Genomic DNA, 21094 nt, shown 5'->3' with positions numbered 1-21094 from the left:
CTGACCTTAGTTCCTTTTTTATGTCTCTATTTTAGTTTGGTCAGGGCGTGAGTTGGGGTGGGCATTCTATGTGTTGTTCTATGTTTTTGTATTTCTGTGTTTGGCCTGGTATGGTTCCCAATCAGAGGCAGCTGTTTATCGTTGTCTCTGATTGAGAACCATACTTAGGCAGCCTGTTTTCCCACTCTGATTTGTAGGTAGTTATTTTCTGTCTTTGTATCAGTTACCAGACGGAACTGTTTCGGTTGTTCTTTTTGTTTACTTTGTATTGTAGTGTTCAGTTCAGTTTTAAAAAACGACGAACACTTACCACGCTGAATATTGGGGGTACCACAGAGTTCAATTCTTTGACTGACTCTCTTCTCTGTTTACATCAATGATGCAGCTCTTGCTGCTGGTGAGTCTCTGATCCACCTCTACGCAGGTGACACCATTCTGTATACTTCTGGTTCTTCTTTGGGCACCCTCCAGACGAGCTTCAATTCCATACAACTCTCCTTCCGTGGCCTCCAATTGCTCTTAAATACAAGTAAAACTAAATGCATGCTCTTCAACTGATCCCTGCCTGCACCTGCCCGCCCGTCCAACATCACTACTCTCATCAAACATCTCCAATCCAAAGTTAAATCTAGAATTGGCTTCCTATTTCGCAACAAAGCCTCCTTAACTCACGCTGCCAAACATACCCTTGTAAAACTGACCATCCTACCGATCCTCGACTTCGGCGACATCATTTACAAAATAGCCTTCGATACCCTGCTCAATAAATTGGATGCAGTCTATCACAGTGCCATCCGTTTTGTCACCAAAGCTCCATATACTACCCACCACTGCGACCTGTATGCTCTCGTTGGCTGGCCCTCGCTTCATACTCGTCGCCAAACCCACTGGCTCCAGGTCATCTACAAGACCCTCCTAGGTAAAGTCCCCCCTTATCTCACCTCGCTGGTCACCATAGCAGCACCCACCTGTAGCACGTATTCCAGCAGGTATATCTCTCGGGTCACCCCCAAAACCAATTCTTACTTTGGCCGCCTCTCCTTCCAGTTCTCTGCTGCCAATGACTGGAACGAACTGCAAAAATCTCTGAAACTGGAAACACTTATCCCCCTCACTAGCTTTAAGCACCAGCTGTCAGAGCAGCTCACAGATTACTGCACCTGTACATAGCCCATCTATAATTTAGCCCAAACAACTACCTCTCCCCCTACTGTATTTATTTATTTATTTTGCTCCTTTGCACCCCCATTATTTCTATCTCTACTTTGCACATTCTTCCACTGCAAATCTACCATTCCAGTGTTTATTTATTTTTTATTTTTTACTTGCTATATTGTATTTACTTCGCCACCATGACCTTTTTTGCCTTTACCTCCCTTATCTCACCTCATTTGCTCACAATGTATATAGACTTATTTTTCTACTGTATTATTGACTGTATGTTTGTTTTACTCCATGTGTAACTCTGTGTTGTTGTACCTGTCAAACTGCTTTGCTTTATCTTGGCCAGATCGCAATTGTAAATGAGAACTTGTTCTCAACTTGCCTACCTGGTTAAATAAAGGTGAAATAGAAAAATAAATATTGGTCCGATCCTTCCTACTCCTCCTCAGAAGAGGAGGAAAACCGTGACAGCCGTCCTGTACTTTTGCCCCACGTGTCTGGATTACTGACCCCTGCATGCCCTTTACTTGTCTTTTGCCTGTCCCTGTTGGATTAATAAATTGTTGTTACTTTAACGTTGTCTGCATCTAGGTCTTAACTGAAACGTGATGTGTTCAACCATTGCAATTATGAAATGCTAACGCATAATTAGCATATTGCATTCCTGGCACAGGGAGAACTACCACAGTAGTATCTGTATAGATGTCTAGTTTGGTACTAGAATTTCCATAAAGACAGCAATGACCATGAACTCATGGCAATCAAAAAAAAAGATTTATACATTTATCAACGTGTTGGATAAATATTGGACTTTGAATATTATCCGAATGGGTCTGCATTACTGATGAAATATGATGTGATCTTTTCAGTATTTTTCAAATGTTGCTTTTACAGTTTATGTGCTGTTTTGCTAAAAGCCTGGTTTGTGGGCCTCCTGAGTGGCGCAGCGCTCTAAGGCACTGCATCGCTGTGCTTAAGACATCACTACAAACCCAGGTTTGATCCCCGGCTGTGTCACAACCGGCCGTGACCGCGAGTCCCATAGGGCGGCGCTCAATTGACCCAGCGTCGTCCGGTCGTCAGTTTAATGGTGTTTCCTCTGACTCATTTGCGCAGCTGATTTCCGGGTTAAGCAGGCAGGTGTTAAGGAGCGCGGTTTGGCGGGTCATGTTTCGGAAGATGCATGACTCCACCTTCGCCTCTCCCAAGCACGTTGGGGATTTGCAGCGATGAGACAAGACCATAATTGAAATTGGGAGTAAAAAGGGGGTACATTTAAAAAAAAGAAGCTTGGTTTGTACTTAAACAGGTAATTGTACAAATGTATGCCATTGCCATTAGATGTGACCAAACACAATACACAGTAGCATATTATACTGGATGTTCCCTGACAATGACAGGTTAATAGAGAAGGCAACCAGGCAGCTGCTAGTGGAGCCTAGCTGAGTGCTGCTGATCAGGATGAGGGTATGATTGGATGAGATGGTTCTGCTAATGGATGTGAAAACATGATCTGCCTCAATATCTACTGTGTGAGCACATAGGAGGAAATTCATCTTCCACAGGAACACAGACTTAAGAGGAAAAGTAATCAAACCCACACTGATCGCAGGGGGCTCCTCCTTACATAAGTACTACAGAGACATAAATGATACAACAATATTAGACAGAATGATATTGAATGATACAACAATATTAGACAGAAAATTTATTTTTACAATGGTATATGAATAGGGAAAAAAGAAGTAACTCACTGTGGGAGGGCTTTATCCCTTTAACTGCACATTAAAGAAACAACCTGATTTAACACATTAGACTGTATAAACAACAATTTACAAATGACATCTATGATTAAAATGAACATATTTAGCCACAATAAAATGACTTCCTTTATCGAGATATTAAGCTACTCTGGGGCTTGGAAGATAGCAGTTAGTGTTGGATTGACAATTACTCACGCTATTTGACACATTAGGAAGGGAAATTGTTGGGACCAATACAATTAGATTAACTGTATTTTTGATGCACCAAGTAACAATCTCGAAAACCTCCATCAATTTAACTCCTGAGAGAGAGTTAGTTTCTCAGTCTTAGCTGTTGTTTTATTCAATGATATCCTCAAATGTTATACGATAACCCTCATAATGACTAGACGTGCTTTGTGTCGTCTTACCACTTGCCTCGCTCAAACCTTCAAAAGGAACCTTGTTTTTGGTCTCTCGCCCTCAGGGCTATATTGAACTTTGTGATAAATGAGTGCCATAATTTCTCCTTGTACCTTTTTCTTTTCAAATGTATTTTTTTTCTCTGGGCAGACATGTAGCCTGTATGACCTCAGTGCAGGAACTATATCTGCTCAGTGCACTTTACACCTGATAGAGCATGCTCAGAAGTCCACCTCTCACTGCTCCGACCCGAAGGCCTTTTATGATTTTCTCTCACTGTGTCAGGCCTTTCAACAGAACAGAGGTCCAGGGCACTGCTGTGGCTGCACCATGACCCTAAACACCAGCAAAGGATTTGTGACTCATTTCTATAATGTGAACAAATGTGAATAAATATTTTATAAATAATAATGTTATAGATTAATATAAAATGTAGAAATGTTTATAAATGTTCATAAATACTGAAACACACAATATGTCATTATTACATTGTACATTATTTAGAAATATTTGATTCATGCTTATTCATGACAGTTATTATTACATTTTACCAAGGTTTTTTTGGTCAGGTTTTTTGTTTCACGTTGTGATTATTTTCACACACATCCCCAAAAAATCCTTATGGACAACTTTTCATGTGCATCTCATTTTATTTATCTCCTGTGTTCAGACATAATCATTTAAAATATTCATTAAATTGCCCTATTATATTGTTCTTTTAAATCTCAAAATAGTTTGCAGACCAATAAATGTAAAAGAAATATAAACATGTTAATGAAAAAGTTGTATTTACTTTTTTTTGTGTGTGATTGTAAGACACATCACTCAATTAAATTGGGTTGTTTTTCCTTTTCTTATTTTCGGGTTTCTTTTGATTTTCAAGGATATCGGAACATGATATATATTTTTTCCTTTTCCCTGTCTCTTCTCTAAATAATATTTTCCTCATTTCTGATATCTAAAGGAAAAGCATTTTTGAGAGGACGCGCCACAACCTAATGAATTCCACCTGGTCTTTCTTTATCTGCTTGGCAATATACGTTTGAGAGCTGTGTTTTAATTTGTATTGAATAAACAATATGGGATTGTATATACAATAACGCTATAATTATACCCGCGGGTTGTATTTCCTCAAAGGAAATTAAGCGGGCATGGCATCCTAAATCCCAAAATGCAATGGAAATGACTTCCAGATTTTACTGCATCTCAGGGTTCATGGTCTCGGACCATGCTGCACAGTTTTCTCAAAGGTTTCGCATCACCCTCGGCAGATTTATTCTAACCTCTCATAGGGGCACAGAGAGGTTGGATGGAAAACTGTAAAAACACAATACCATATAGCCTTGAATTTGCATACGCAGTGTAAAAATGGCTCTTTAGATCTCATTGACGCAGCTGACCCTATCAGGCTGTGGAGCACGTCAAGGCGTGGCAGTCGTCTCAGGATTGTGAGGTCAACTGTTAGTCTTGGCATGCATGTGATGACCACAACGAATGTGGCTTTCTCTGCCCAAGGGTTCAGAGCATATTTAGTGGTTTGTTTTAGCTGTCCCATCCCTCCCACTAAAGCTCTCTGGATTTTATGAGCTATACCCCCTCATAATATACTGTATTCTGGTGATGAAAATGATGTTTTCATGTGATGTGGTGCTCTTTTGTTTGAATAACATAGGATACCGTTAGAGTTAGCTAACACTTTATTTTAGGGAATGGTTGTATCCCTATCACAGGACATATGTGGCTGCAGAATCCCACCCTTTTCACTATGCTCAAATATGCTGAAGCTTGTCCAAGAACTTTTCCATTTGAAATGACTAAGGAGACATTTTTGAGGCCAAGCTGCTGTTGTCCAAGCGAATTGTGTCAACAGAAAGATAATAAATTATGGGCGCAATCCAGAGAACCCAAATTCCCAAGTGATTTTATACTCCTACTCATCCCCTATAAAACAACAATCCACCATTGTAGAAGGGAGGGAACTTTGACTGTTTGTGCTAAGCAACAGGGGTAAGGGAGGGTGACAGAGCAACACGAGTCCTTTTTAGACAATATAATTCATTTACGGGCTTAATTTTGTTCTCCTGATTTGCTCTACTAAATGAGAACACACCTCTAATGCAGTAATACAATGCCAAATAATTTCTCAAACAATTATAATTTGCCAGTAATTTTTGTGATTTTCTTTCACACAGTTACTGTTGGTTCTTGCCCTTACTGTTGGTTCCTAGACTTTTTTTTCTCCTTTTTTTTCTACTGTATTATTGACTGTGTGTTTTGTTCATTCCATGTGTAACTCTGTGTTGTTGTATGTGTCGAACTGCTATGCTTTATCTAGGCCAGGTCGCAGTTGCAAATGAGAACTTGTTCTCAACTAGCTTACCTGGTTAAATAAAGGTGAAATAAAAAAATAAATAAAAATAACTGTTGTACATGGTTCCTGCCACAAGGGGTAGATGTGGTCATGTCATTGAGCTAGCAAGCCTCCCCTAGCATTAGTCCCCTCTGTCAATAACTGTCTTTCACCAAGCATTTTAGGTTGCAACAAAATACTTATTCAAAGTGTAATATTCAGGATTTGTAGATCACTGTGCTGAATGTACCTCTCATTGTTATGGTGTATATGCCCCTATAAACTGCATCACACCCAGACAAGATTTATATCTCTTTTTATTTAAATCTCATCCTTTATGAGCCTATAAGTGGGAAATAATGTCTGAATACTTGGCCCTGCGAATACACCACAGGTGAGCCAACCAGACTGACAGCATTTGCATGTGAAAGAATGATATTACCACAAAGAGCCGTCAAGGGGGAATGGGGAATCCTTATCAGCTTTCATGGATATTAGTATGTTAATAAAATGGGCTCATTAATGAGTGTCGCCATTTTCTTTTTGTACTCAGTATTGACAGAGTAAAGAAAAGGCGCTGACAGGGTGCTACCTCTGTACAATAGGTTGTCCATCTGTCAGCTAGTGAAGCCATCTCATAGTGACCTTGCCTTCAGTCTTTTTGAAGTGTTCATCATATTTATAACAGGCCATTCAGCAGACACTTTCATCCAAAGTGACTTACAGTCACACATGTCTACATTTCACATATGGGTGGGGCTGGGAATCAAAGCAACAATTCTGCCATTGCCAGCGCTATGCACTACCAACTGAGCTACAGAGGACCACATTTGAGAGTGAAGCTGCAGGGGTTCTTCTCAGACTTAAAGAACGTATTCCCTGATACAGTATCTATAGTCTTATGTTCAAATAATCCCTTTAGCAGCAGTTGGACTTCAATCATCAACCCATATAGTGTACATAGATCACCCCTATAGAGCGGCCTGCAGGGCAAAGTTACTGCAGTTACGCTACTGCTCCCTTCTAATCAGTATAATGTATGAAGTGAAAAGTTTTAGATCATATGAACAGGCTCATTTAAATACAAAAGCTTTGGCCACATACATGATCTATGTCTGCCCTCTCCTGATGCCACGCACATACAATTATGAAACATGAATTACCATTTGCATGCGTCCTCTATACTGTAGACAAAATATTACAGGAAAGAGCCTAGTGCTACGAGAATAACTCAGACTCATACTCCAAATTTAACGGGGACGTGGTGTGATGGCTTTTTACAAAGGTGTTTTATGCAAAGCTCTTGTCACATCTTCCTGAGTACGCATTTCAAGTTGTCAGTTTACAGAGGTGTTGGGTTCTCCACTGCTATTTATTGGACCAAGTAACCTGTGACCTGTCAAAGAGTTCAGCCACACGTCTATATTGTATATAACGAATGCTAAAGCTGACACCAGACATGGATTTGCTATTTATCATACTTCACTTTAGATATTTGGGGAAAAGATGGGTTTATTTTTAAGGGAATGAAATGGAATAGAATGATGTGTCTATGTGATGTACATGCTTCGCCAAACTTTCTGTAGAAAGTATCAAAGTTTCTGTAGAATTTCTGTAGATAGTACCCCTGCGAGGAGGTCCAATACGGCCCGTGGGTGGTTTGAGTAAAAGTCAAAGTATAATAATACTCAATATACAATATACCAAATCGAAACTGTGTAGAAACGATAATGGACCTACATTCATACAGTTTCTTGACTGTGTCTATATCAAGGCACAAGGCGAGACTCAAACGCAGACACAGGAGGCAGATGCTTGGTGTCTTACAATGTTTATTAATCCAAATAGAATGATGTGTCTATGTGATGTACATGCTTCGCCAAACTTTCTGTAGAAAGTATCAAAGTTTCTGTAGAATTTCTGTAGATAGTACCCCTGCGAGGAGGTCCAATACGGCCCGTGGGTGGTTTGAGTAAAAGTCAAAGTATAATAATACTCAATATACAATATACCAAATCGAAACTGTGTAGAAACGATAATGGACCTACATTCATACAGTTTCTTGACTGTGTCTATATCAAGGCACAAGGCGAGACTCAAACGCAGACACAGGAGGCAGATGCTTGGTGTCTTACAATGTTTATTAATCCAAATGGGTAGGCAAGAGAATGGTCGTGGACAGGCAAAAAAGTCAAAACCAGATCAGAGTCCAGGAGGTACAAAGTGACAGATAGGCTCGTGGTCTAGGCAGGCAGAATGCTCAGGCAGGTGGGTACAAAAACAGGCAAGGGTCAAAACCGGGAGGACTAGAACAGGAAAACTGCTGGTTGACTTGGAAACATACAAGACGAACTGGCACAGAGAGACAGGAAACACAGAGATAAATACACTGGGGAAAATAAGCGACACCTGGAGGGGGTGGAGAAGATAACAGGAACAGGAGAAACAGATCAGGACGTGACAGTCCAGCTTGCTAATAATCACAGAAATGAAAGCTAGACAGCCAGGGAGCATCAAAAATCTCCAAAACGATGCACTTTTTGACGGCAAGGCGATATAATACTGTACATTTTCAGTGCGGCCCCACAGACCGAATGCAGCCCCCGGGACAAAATTAGTTTGACACCCCTGATTTGAGGCCTTTGCTTCCTTCACAGTACTGGAATTGTAATCAAAACATGCCTGTTTATATATATTTTAAACAAAGATACAAATGGCACATTTAACATGAAGTGACAAACGTGCAGGACCTGGACAACGGGCATTTCTTGGTTATGGATATGAATAGGCTAATGATACTGTCATCAAGGGTTTTACATTTAGGAGGATGCAAAAAGACCACTGCATACTCATTTACATATTTGTTACTGTGCCAGCTAATTGATAAAAGCTTATGAAAGCATGCACTTTCTCATTAGAAGGGATTTAATTTACTAAATGTTTTTTCTCCATTTCACCCCGTCTCTATGATAACAGGATTAGCTTGGGAGTTAAGACCATTAGGGAATACCTTTGTCGTGAGCATTGGGCTTCTACTGTTGTCTCTGAAAATGTGTCCATTCAACTATTCACACAAACAGTATATGTTTCAGTAATCACTGAATAGTTAAATTGCCATATAATGTATTTTTTCTCCTTCTCAGGAATTTAGCTGCAATACAGCCTTAATGATTCCCACTACAGGTGCTCCCAATAAAGTCATCATAAGATTTCATTGATCTGTGGTGACCTTCCATTAAGTTTAACAGCAGCAGATGAAAATTGAAGAGCATCACTGACGATGCATTTCATTATTAGTTTTAAAGTGCCGTAGTCCCAAAGGAAGGAAAAGCCACTGCCAGAATCATGGCTGCGCTTTCAAAACGTCAATTTCCAGGACGTTGAGACAAGGGTGATGTGAACACTTAGATCTTTTTAATCACACTATACAGTGGGTCTAACCTTCACAGCCATTAGAAAGTGCCACAGAGCATCCATGGATCCTCAGAGACTCCCACATTTCCTCAAATTCTCCTCCAAGTAGGAGGAGTATTCTTCCATTTACTGTGGAAAATGTAGTACTTTTAAATGAAGGGAGACATAGTTTCAGAATATGTCAGAGCCCATTGAGAGTTGCGCATGTTTCCCTCTCTTCTCATCGTATCGGTTTCAAGCGGTGTTTGTACATTAGAGGAGACTATGCCAGTGGGCTCACAAATGCCCCAGATGTGCTAGTTTTTTGTCTTAGGGATTTTGGCATTGTGTCAGCATCAGTCATTACAGTATGTGTTAAGATGAAGATGTCCCAATGTGTGAGCACCTGGAGGCATGTGTCAGAGCTGGTCTGTGATACACTGCAGTGCTCGCACGCTCACCCAAAATATCACATCATCAGATATGCTAACCATGGCTTCCTAGATCCAACATTAAAATGTGTGGCTGTTACTATGGCATGCAAGACCATTGTAGGCCTAAGTTGCTTTAGAACATCCGTAATTTAACCATGTTGAGTTGACAGTAGACATGCATCAGATGTGGGACACACTGTATAGTATGTCATTTCCATTGACAAGTCACAATTTGCAGCAAACACAGTGGGTATAAAAAGTCACCACCCCATTTCGAAATGTTTACCTTTTGTTGCCTTACAGCCTGAAATGAAAACACATTAGACTTTTCCTGGCTTTATTTACACACAGTAACCCACAATATCCAAGTGGAATAAAAAAAATATTTAAAAAACACAATTAATTAAAAATAAAACAGTAAAATACCCCCCTTAGAATTACAATTGCAAACTTGCTGAGGTATAACTAACCACCTTCCAGATCACATATCAAGCTAATTGGCTTCCATCGGTGATCAATTGTAGTGACTTTGATTAATTCAGAATTAAAACAGTTGTTCATACAGGACTCCACTGCTTAGTAGTGCAATTCAAAGCAAAGAATCCACTACAGGCAGAAAGGTACTTTCAAAAGATCTACGAGCTAAAGTTGTGGAAAGGCACAAGTCAGAGAATGGATATAAAAAGATTTCAAAGGCTTTGTCTATCCCTCGAAGCACAGTTAAGACCATTATTAAGAAGTGGAAGCGTATGGCACCACCCAGACCCTGTATAGATCAGGCCGTCCCTCCAAACTGGATGACCGGTCAAGGAGGAGACTGATCAGAGAGGCAACCAAGAAGCCTTCAGAACTTTATGGCAAAGACGGGTGTGTGCATGTGACCACAAGCTCTCCACAAATCTGGCCTCTATGGGAGGGTGGCAGGAAAAAAAACACTCCTCAAAAAAAGCCACATCGTTTGTGCTTTGCCAAATAGCACATTGTAGATTCCGATGCCAAGTGGCAAAAGGTGCTCTGGTCAGATGAGACCTTTTTGGCCTGAACGCAAAACGATATGTCTGGCGAAAACCCAATACATCTTTCCACCCAAAGAACACCATATGCCTACAGTACAGCACGGCGGTGGCAGCATCCTACAGTGGGGGTGTTTCTCTTCAGCAGGGACTGGAGCACCTTGTCAGGATAGAAGGGAAACTGGACGGTGCAAAATACCGACAGATTCTTGAGGAGGACCTGCAGCCCTCTGCCAGGAAGTTGAAAATGCGAAGATGGTTCACGTTTCAACATGACATTGACCCAAAGCACACCTTCAGAGCAACCGTACAGTGGCTGAAGGACAAGAAAGTGAATGTCCTTCAGTGGCCTAGTCAGAGGCCTGACCTAAATCACATCGAGAATCTGTGGAATGACTTGAAGAGTGCAGTCCATGAGAGGTCACCGTGCAATTTGACCGAGCTTGAACAATTCTGCAAGGAAGAATGGGAAAATATTGCACAGTCTAGGTGTGCAAAGTTAGTAGAGACTTATTCAAACAGACTCATGGCTGTATTTCAAGCAAAAGGTGCTTCCACCAAGTATTAACTCAGGACGGTGTTCACATAACCAAATAGAGTATTTTACTGTTTTAATTGTAATTCATTTTCAGAGTAAAAAAAAAAAAAAAAGCACTTGGATATTGTGGGTTACTGTGTGTAAATAAAGCCGGGAAAAGTCTGATTTGATGTGTTTTCATTTCAGGCTGTAAGGCAACAAAAGGGGAACATTTTGAAAGGGGGTGGTAAATTTCTATACCCACCGTAGCAATGTCACATTCAACATGTGCTTTAGAAAAACATGATTATATTTAGTCAAAGTCTTGCTTTAAATGGAAACTAAAACATAGCATTTAATTTCATAGCATTTCCAACTCAGTCTACATAGAATTAATTAGAGTCTGTGCCAAAATCTGTCTGTGCCAAAATCTGTCTGTGCCAAAATCTGTCTGTGCTATATCCCTGTCATCAGATGTAAGAAACCACATGTAAAGAATTATAGGAATTGGACGAAAGTACAATGTTGTGCAGTCTAGGAATTTATCTGTAATTATTCATTGGAAATCATCATTATTATGATATCCAAAGTTATTATGAGTTGATTTTAGCTTCAAAGTGCTGACGTCAAATGCAGTTTTGTTCTGAAAACATTGATCAGGCCATTCTTGAACTCTGACTCAGTCATGGGCTGTCTTTGATGTAGCTTTTAAACAGTAACTTTGACTGCACGTTTCATTAACAGTTTAACAGGCTGCTAAGACTTTTATATGCATCTTTTACCATTTTTGAAATTGTATCCATCTGGCACACAATTCAATTCATGTTTTCAACGAGCCAATTGAGATTGTCAGGTCTACCCACAAGTTTATTGCCAGAATGTATTCTTTGAATTAAAAGCAGTGTGTCATTTACCTAGTGCAGAAATGTTGATGGTGCCATTCATTCTCCCTGAAAAAGCAGTGCCTGTACACTTCATTCATATTTCCAAATGGTAGGATTTTCTCAGGTTTAATGGACGACCCTCTCTCTTACTGTGTGACTTCCATATTGAGACACTACAGCTGCAGGTAACTTCATTTAGACTCAGCTGTCAGTGAAATGTAAGGAAATATTTTTCATTCGAGGGAAAGAAAACAATTTCTTACAACCGATAGAATAGGATGATACTAAATATTTTACTCATTACTAGTCTTAACAACAACAATAAAAAAAAGCTTTTAGCGTTGCAGTAATTGTATCATGTATAGTGCCGTTCTTCCTCTGTGGTCGTTGAGCGTTTTGTAGGACACTAATGGAGCCATCCCTCTGGGCCAATTACCACTGGCCTGTTTGCTGCTTTGATAGGGAACAGAGATTACAAGAGCTCTCCAGATCAATAGGCTGCTGTGTTTAGCTTCCTCTGCAGATGAGACATTAAAAATCAGAGAAAGCTTTATACTTGTCAGGTGGGTAGCATATTGTATGATGATGTGTTACATGACTGACTATTAGATAAATATACGGTCATATCTTCAGGAAAATAATGGATTGGAGCGATCCGGTCGCATCCGCGCTTCGGTCTGCAGGTTGTATAACTTTTTCATTACATTTCATTACATTTCATTATAGTACAACGGTCTGATTTGTCTAATCTTAGCAATTTCTTCTTAGCTAGCTACATAGTCGTCGTTGTATCAAAGATAATTGCGTAATTATCGTATTTCGTCGTCTCCTATCTGCCCAACACGTTCACCGTCTACCGTAGCACTTATCCGACAAGAAGGATATCCTGCTTTCACTGGAACAGGCCCAGATCCACGCCTTCTGCGTGAAGAAAAGACGGCGGAAAAGGGGACACAGATCGGGGATCCTTCTGAGAATCTGGAGGCGAGCAGACTCCCAGTGCCTTCCATTCTCCTTGCTAACGTGCAATCGTTGGAAAATAAAATTGATGACCTACTATTAAGATTATCATACCAACGGGACATTAATAACTGTAACATCTTATGCTTCACCGAAACGTGGCTGAACGAAGAAACTGACAATATAGAGCTGGTGGGATTTTCCATGCACCGGCAGAACAGAGACGCTACCTCTGGTAAGAGGTGGGGGTGTGTGTATTTTTGTCAATAATAAATGGTGAGCAATGTCTAATATTAAAGAAGTCTCGAGGTACTGCTCGCCTGAGGTAGAGTACCTTATGAGAAGCTGTCGACCACACTCATCTGTATTATTCATAGCCGTCTATTTACCACCACAAAGTGCAGCTGGCACTAAGACCGCTCTCAACCAACTCTATAAGGCCATAAGCAAGGAAGAAAATGCTCACCCAGAAGCGACACTCCTAGTGGCCGTGGACTTTAATGCAGGCAAACTTAAATCAGTTTTACCACATTTTTACCAGCATGTGACATATGCAACCAGGGGGAAATAAAATCCTAGACCACCTTTACTCCACACACAGAGATGCATACAAAGCTCTCCCTCGCTCTCCATTTGGCAAATCTGACCATAATTATATCCTCCTGATTCCTGCTTACAAGCTAAAACCAAAGCAGGAAGTACCAGTGACTCGCTCAATACGGAAGTGGGCAGATGACGCGGATGCTGCAGTACTGGACTGTTTTGCTAGCATAGACTGGAATATGTTCCGGGATTCATCCAATGGAATTGAGGAATACACCATTAAGATTGAATCCTACTACACCAACTCTGACGATCGTCGGATGTGGCAGGGCTTGAAAACTATTATGGACTACAAAGGAAAACCCAGACGTGAGCTGCCGAGTGACGCGAGCCAACCAGACGAGCTAAATGCCTTTTATGCTTGCTTCAAGACAAGTAACACTGAAGCATGCACGAGAGCACCAGCTGTTCTGGATGACTGTGGGATGAAGCTCTCGGTAGCCCATATGAACAAAACCTTTATTCATAGGTAACAAACAAACAGCAAGTAGCAGCAGTCTACGGGGGGGTCAATGTAAATTGTCCGGTGGCGATTTTTATGAATTAATCAGCAGTCTAATGGCTTTGGGGTAGAAGCTGTTGAGGAGCCTTTTTGGTCCTAGACTTGTCACTCCGGTACCTCTTGCCGTGCTGTAGCAGAAAAAACAGTCTATAACTTGGGTGACTGGAGTCTCTGACAATTGTATGGGCTTTCCTCTGACACCACCTACTATATAGGTCCTGGATGGCAGGAAGCTTGGCCCCAGTGAAGTACTGGGCCGTTCGCACTACCCTCTGTAGCGCCTTATGGTCAGATGCCGAACAGTTACCATACCAGGTGGTGATGCAACCGGTCAGTATGCTTTCGATGGTGCAGCTGTAGAACCGTTTGAGGATCTGGGGACCCATGCCAAATCTTTTCAGTCTACTGAGAGGGAAAACGTTTTGTCATGCCCTCTTCACAACTGTCTTGGTATGTTTGGACCATGATAGTTTGTTGGTGATGTGGACACCAAGGAACTTAAAACTCTCAACCCCCTGCACTTCAGCCCCGTCGATGTTAATGGGGGCCTGTTCGGCCTGCCTTTTCCTGTAGTCCACGATCAGCTCCTTTGTCTTGCTCACATTGAGGGAGAGGTTGTTGTCCTGGCACCACACTGCCAGTTCTCTGACCTCCTCCCTAGAGGCTGTCTCATCGTTGTCGGTGATCAGGCTTACCACTGTTGTGTCGTCAGCAAACTTAATGATGGTATTGGAGTTGTGTTTGGCTACGCAGTCGTGAGTGAACAGGGAATACAGGAGGGGACTAAGTACAGACCCCTGTGGGGCCCCAGTGTTAAGGGTCAGTGTGGTAGACGTGTTGTTGCCTACTCTTACCACCTGGGGGCGGCCCGTCAGGAAGTCCAGGATCCAGTTGCAGAGGGAGGTGTTTAGTCCCAGAGTCCTTAGCTTAGTGATGAGCTTTGTGGGCACTATGGTGTTGAACACTGAGCTGTAGTCAATGAACAGCATTCTCACACAGGTGTTCCTTTTGTCCAGGTGGGAAATGGCGGTGTGGAGTCCGATTAAGATTGCGTCATCTGTGGATCTGTTGGGGTGGTATGCAAATTGGAGTGGAGGATGCTGCTGATGTGAGGCATGACCAGCCATTCAAAGCACTTCATGGCTACCGACGTGAGTGCCACGGGGCGGTAATCATTTAGGAAGGTTACCTTCGCTTCCTTGGCCACAAGGAAGACTATGGCAGTCTGCTTGAAACATGTAGGTATTACAGACTCAGTCAGGGAAAGGTTGCTAATGCACCTGCGGATATCGTTTTCCCATTGAACATACATCTTTCCCTATGAAATATTATAGTTTAATTGCATTTAAGGTTATCTGAGGATTACATAGAAATGTATTTTAACTTGTTTAAACAAAGTTTAGGGGTAGATTTTCAGATTCCTTGGCATGTTGAATGAGTGGATTACTCAAGTCGATGGCGCCAACTAAACAGACTTTTTGAAATATAAAGAAGGATTTTATCTAACAAAACGTCACTACATGTTATAGTTGGGAACCTTTGGATGACAAATCAGAGGAAGATTTTCAAAAAGTAAGTGAATATTTAATCGCTATTTGTGAATTTATGAAACCTGTGCCGGTGGAAAAATATGTTTATGTGGGGTGCCGTCCTCAAACAATCACATGGCATATTTTCGCTGTAAAGCCTACTGTAAATCTGACAGTGCAGTTAGATTAACAAGAATTTAAGCTTTCAAACTATATAAGACACTTGTATGTACCTTGATGTTTAATATCCATAATTCTTATGATTATTTATTTGAATTGTGCACCCTCCAGCTTCACCAGAAGTTGCCTAGCCCCCACCTACATGTACAGATTACCTCAACTAGCCTATATACCTGCACATTGACTTGGTACCGGTGCCCCCTGAGTATAGACTCATTATTCTTATTTTGTTACTTTTTATTATTACTTTTTATTTTAGCCTACTTGGTAAATATTTTCTTCTTCTTGAACTGCACTCTTGGTTAAGGGCTTAAGGGCTTGTATAAGCATTTCACTGGTTGTATTTGGCGCATGTGGCAAATAAAGTTTGGACCTACCACTGCTACTACAACAACCTACCACTGCTACTATTACACCCTACCACTGCTATACTACTAAAAGGATGATGATATATGAGTGATGGATATTCCTAGACATGTAAGTCCACTACCGGCAAGACCGACTACTTTAAATTATTAAGACACTTGACACAATCCATAAGAATTTTATACCGACCCCAATATTAAACATTACCTTAAATGTATTATGACCCAAATTTGGTTTAGATGGGAATAGAAATATGTTACTCAAACTCTCTACATTCTCTGCTGCCCCATAGCAAATAGTGTGTATTCAACCAGCTAATGTAGCTGCCATGTATCTGAGCAGTATGGCTGTAATGATGGGGCGGTGAGTCGGAAGCAAGTGCAGGTGAAACGTTTTAATAAAACAACAAACCCAAGAACACGACACTAACATAGGGCAGTACGCCGATACACAAGAACAATACCAACTGGTGAGTGAACATGGGAAAGGGGAGGAAATGATGAAGGTAATGGAGTCCAGGTGTGAATCATAATGATTCATAATGAATCATAATGATTCAGAAGTGCAGGTAATGACCAGTCCCAGGACTGGTGGTTATTACTCTGGTGATGTCATATGCCAGAGGGGAGGAGCAGGAGTACACGTGACAGTACCCCCCATCTCTGACGTGCGGTTCCAGCCGCAGGATGACCCCAAGGAAGAGGAGCGGGTCGGTCCGGGTGGTGAAGGTGTAATCCACGGATGATGTTTGGGGTCCAGAATGTCCTCCACTGGAACCCAACACCGTTCTCCCAGTCCACCAGAAACTGGAGCCGACCCACATGACGTCGGGAGTCCAGTAGGGATCTAACATCATATGCCGGGCTCCCCTCAATCTCCGGGGGGTGTCGTGGGGGACAGCATCAGCTAGGAGTCCAGGAGCAACCAGCCTGAGAATGGAGACATGAAAAGAGGGTGGCATACGGTAGTGACTGGGTAATTGTAACCTGTATGTCACCTCATTGACCCTCCGGAGAACCTTGAATGGCCCCACAAACCGGGGGCTCAGTTTCTTGCAGGGTAGGCGGAGTGGGAGGTTCCTGGTAGAGGGCCAGTCACGATCCCCAGGGGTCTCACTGCGGTGACGGTCTGCCTGCTCCTTCTGACCGTGGATGGCGCACTGGAGTCTCATGTGTGCTTTGTTCCACACCACCTCCGCGCGCCTGGAACCACTAATCTAGCCGGACAGGGCCAGCTCAAAACCCAACACACACTGGAAGGGGCTCAACCCAGTGGAGGAGTGATGTAAAGAGTTCTGGGCGTACTCTACCCAAGGAAGGAAACGTGCCCACTCACCCTCATCTTGTTTGTCAAGTCAACCAGCGTTTTTTTGTATTCAGCTCCTGCTTTTCCTCAGTCTCTCATTTCTCGTCCTCCTGGTTTTTAGCCTTGCCTGTCCTGACCCTGAGCCCGCCTGCCTGACCACTCTGCCTGCCCCTGAGCCTGCCTGCCGTCCTCTATCTTTGCCCCTGATGCAGACACGGTGTGCATCTGGGTCTTACCTTATCCTGATACCATAGGTCAATAGAGTTATGGCCAATTTAGCTTTCATAAATGAGCAACAGGTTGTACAATTTTCCTTTTTGTTTTGTATGAAATGTAAATAGATTGAACAGAAAATCCTGTCTATGCTATTGATTGTTATAAGCACTGTATGTTTTACCAATGTCAGAAAGACAAATTGGGCTGTTGGAGCAATCCATGAGTGAACATATGTGTTGAAATGGCCCCATTTTATGAGTCATTTGCCATTCTGGAGGCTGGTATTCTCCATTTACACAACCATACTGTAAAGTTAGTATGTACCAGCATAACATTAAAATGTTAATGTAATTTAACATGCCATAAGTAGATACTATTAAACAAATTACGTTGACTTTTGGTAGGACAACTATGGACAGTACTGTAACTGTTGATAGTCATATGTTTCATGTCCTTCGAGGTTAAAGAAGTCAGTATGTCCTCAGGAAGTGTTTAAAGCATTCCAAAACACAATAAACATACATTTTGGGTCTAAAAACCCCAAGCAAATGTCTTACACACACAAATTGTTACCAATTTTTCAAGCAGGAACATTAAATACACTCCCATCTGTTTATGACTTGGGCAGTGTCTGATATTTAGAGAGAGTCAATATAAACGAGTGATAACTTATTACATCCCCTGCTTCAATGTAATTCAAAGTATAACAATTTAAATCACACTTTCAACAGACTTTTTAAAGAAGATTACACTTTTTGTTTGAGTTGGCAGGTTAGATGCATGTACACTCTTTAGTTTATTGTGTGTAATGATAACCGACTGAAGTAATGGTCCAGTCCAGTCTTTTGCAAACATTGCTCTGTCATGTTAATGAAATGAATCATTCTAATTGCAATGGTTGTTGACCCTGCACAGACTTCATCCAGGCTTCCATCAAAAATGTAGGAAGTTCAACTGAAGTTTCTATACTCAAGTTCAAACCCTGCATTTGTGTGTGTTTGTAAGAGTTTCAGTTATCCAATTTACCAAGTTATCATCCAATATTTTCTAATGATCTTTTGCTAGCCAATGTGTTGAGCCAATGAAGTACCCTTCTTCAGTCAAACAATGCATTGTCAGATTAAATGCATTTTTCTTGCCTCGCTCCCGTCATTCCTAAACTGGAGCATACAGAGGCCATTAGGAGCTACAGTTTGCAGGCTTTCATAAACCCCTGCAGCAATGAGTTGTTTTTTGGGTTATCTTGTTTGCTTTGCTTATTATGAATAGTTTAGGGTCATGGTGGGAGGGGACACAAGAGAAGTATGCCGTAGCTGCAGGGCAGATTTAACATTCCTAATGGAGCCTCACTGTGATTCTCCGACCATGCCACTTTCACAAATAGACAGCCTGTCCCTCTGTCTTTCAGTTCTCCAGATATCGCTTCTGTTTTGAGCAAATACATTTTTGGGGTGTGTGTGTGTGTGTGTATGTTTTATCACTGTGTACTCTCCATTTCCTGCTTTCCTTTTCATACGAAGATCATTGACCTTGTAGAATTCCACCCAGGTTCTAGAAAGTTAAGTCAGCACTTGAGGTCGTCCTGTGTTTCACACAGGATGCTAAAGAGCACACAGCTGCTTCACTTCCTGCCAGTGTATCAGGGACAAAAGAACCCTTAAGAACAATAGCTAATGTAATGCCACAGAGACATCTATATTATCTAGGGGAACTGTCCCAAAAGACTGGAGTGGCTGGAAGGTTGTATGACTTTTATTCAGAGCCTGAGAGCAGCAGAACAACAGTGGGGTTCATGAAAATGGTTACTCCCATTGACAATAACCCCATTATCTGTACACAATTAGCAGCCATTCAGGCAGACTTTACAGAAAGCATGAAGATAGTGTTGGTCTATTTTTCAAATTAATTATCTTACAGTTCCATGATTTTCCATATTCCATACAGTGCATTTGGAAAGTTTTCATTAGACTTTCCCACATTTTGTTACATTACAGCCTTATTCTAAAATGGATTAAATTACATATTTTCCTCATCAATCTACACACAATACTCCACAATGACAAAGAAAAAACAGGTTTTTAGACATTTTTGCAAAATGCAAAACCCCAAAAATAAATACTTTATTTATACACTTTGTTATGAGACTCAAAATTTAGCTCAGGTGCATCCTGTTTCCACTGATCATCCATGAGATGTTTCTACAACTTGTTTGGAGTCCACCTATGGTAAATTCAATTGATTGGACATGATTTGGAAAGGCATACACCTGTCTATATAAGGTCCTACAGTTAACAGTGCATGTCAGAGCAAAACCAAGCCACGAGGCCGAAGGAATTCTCTGTAGACCTGCGAGACAGGATTGTGTCAAGGCACAGATCTGGGGAAGGGTACCAAATTGTTTTTTTCAGCATTGAAGATCCCCAAGAACACAGTGGCCTCCATCATTCTTAAATGGAATCATTTTGGAACGATCTTCCTAGAACTGGCCACCTGGCCAAACTGAGCAAACAAGGGAGAAGGACCTTGGTCAGGGAAGTTACCAAAAACCCGATGGTCACTCTGACAGAGCTCCAGAGTTCCTCTGTGAAAATGGGAGAACCTTCCAGAAGGACACCCATCTCTGCAGCACTCCATCAATCAGGTCTATATGGTAGAGTGGACAGACGGAAGCCACTCCTCAGTAAAAGGCTCATGACTTTCCACTTGGAGTTTGCCAAAAGGCACCCAAAGGACTTGCAGACCATGAGAAACAAGATTCTCTGATCTGATGAAACCAAGATTTAACTCTTTGGTCTGAATGCCAAGCGTCACATCGGAGGAAACCTGGCACCATCCCTATGGTGAAGCATGATGGTGGCAGCATCATGCTGTGGGGATATTTTCAGCAGCAGGGATTTGGAGACTAGTCAGGATCGAGGGAAAGATGAACGGAGCAAAGTACAGAGAGATCCTTGATGAAAACCTGCTCCAGAGCACTCAGGAACTCTGACTGGGGCGAAGGTTCACCTTCCAAAAGAACAACAACCCTAAGCACACAGCCAAGAGTAGCTTCGGGACAAGTCTCTGAATGTCCTTGAAGTGGCCCAGCCAGAGCCCGGACTTGAACCCAATCGAACTTCTCTGGAGAGACCTGAAAATAGCTATGTCACAACGCTCTCCATCCAACCTGACAGCGTTTGAGAGGATCTGCAGAGAAGAATTGGACGAACTCCCCAAATACAGGTGTGCCAAGCTTGTAGCGTCATTGGCTAGTTCAATGACGCTACCTGGCAGGTAGCCTAGTGGTTAGAACATTGGACTAGTAACTCAAAGGTTGCAAGATTGAATCCCCGAGCTGACAAGGTAAAAATCTGTTGTGCTGCCCCTGAACAAGGCAGTTAACCCACTGTTCCTAGGCCATCATTGAAAATAAGAATTTGTTCTTAACTGACTTGCCCAGTTAAATAAAGGTAGAAAAAAATACCCAAGAAGACTTGAGGCTGTAATGTGCTTCAACAAAGTACTGATTAAATA

This window comes from Oncorhynchus nerka, linkage group LG10 (genome assembly GCF_034236695.1).
Source record: "Oncorhynchus nerka isolate Pitt River linkage group LG10, Oner_Uvic_2.0, whole genome shotgun sequence".
In the NCBI taxonomy this organism is placed as follows: Eukaryota; Metazoa; Chordata; class Actinopteri; order Salmoniformes; family Salmonidae; genus Oncorhynchus; species Oncorhynchus nerka.
This window is presented reverse-complemented; position numbering follows the sequence as displayed.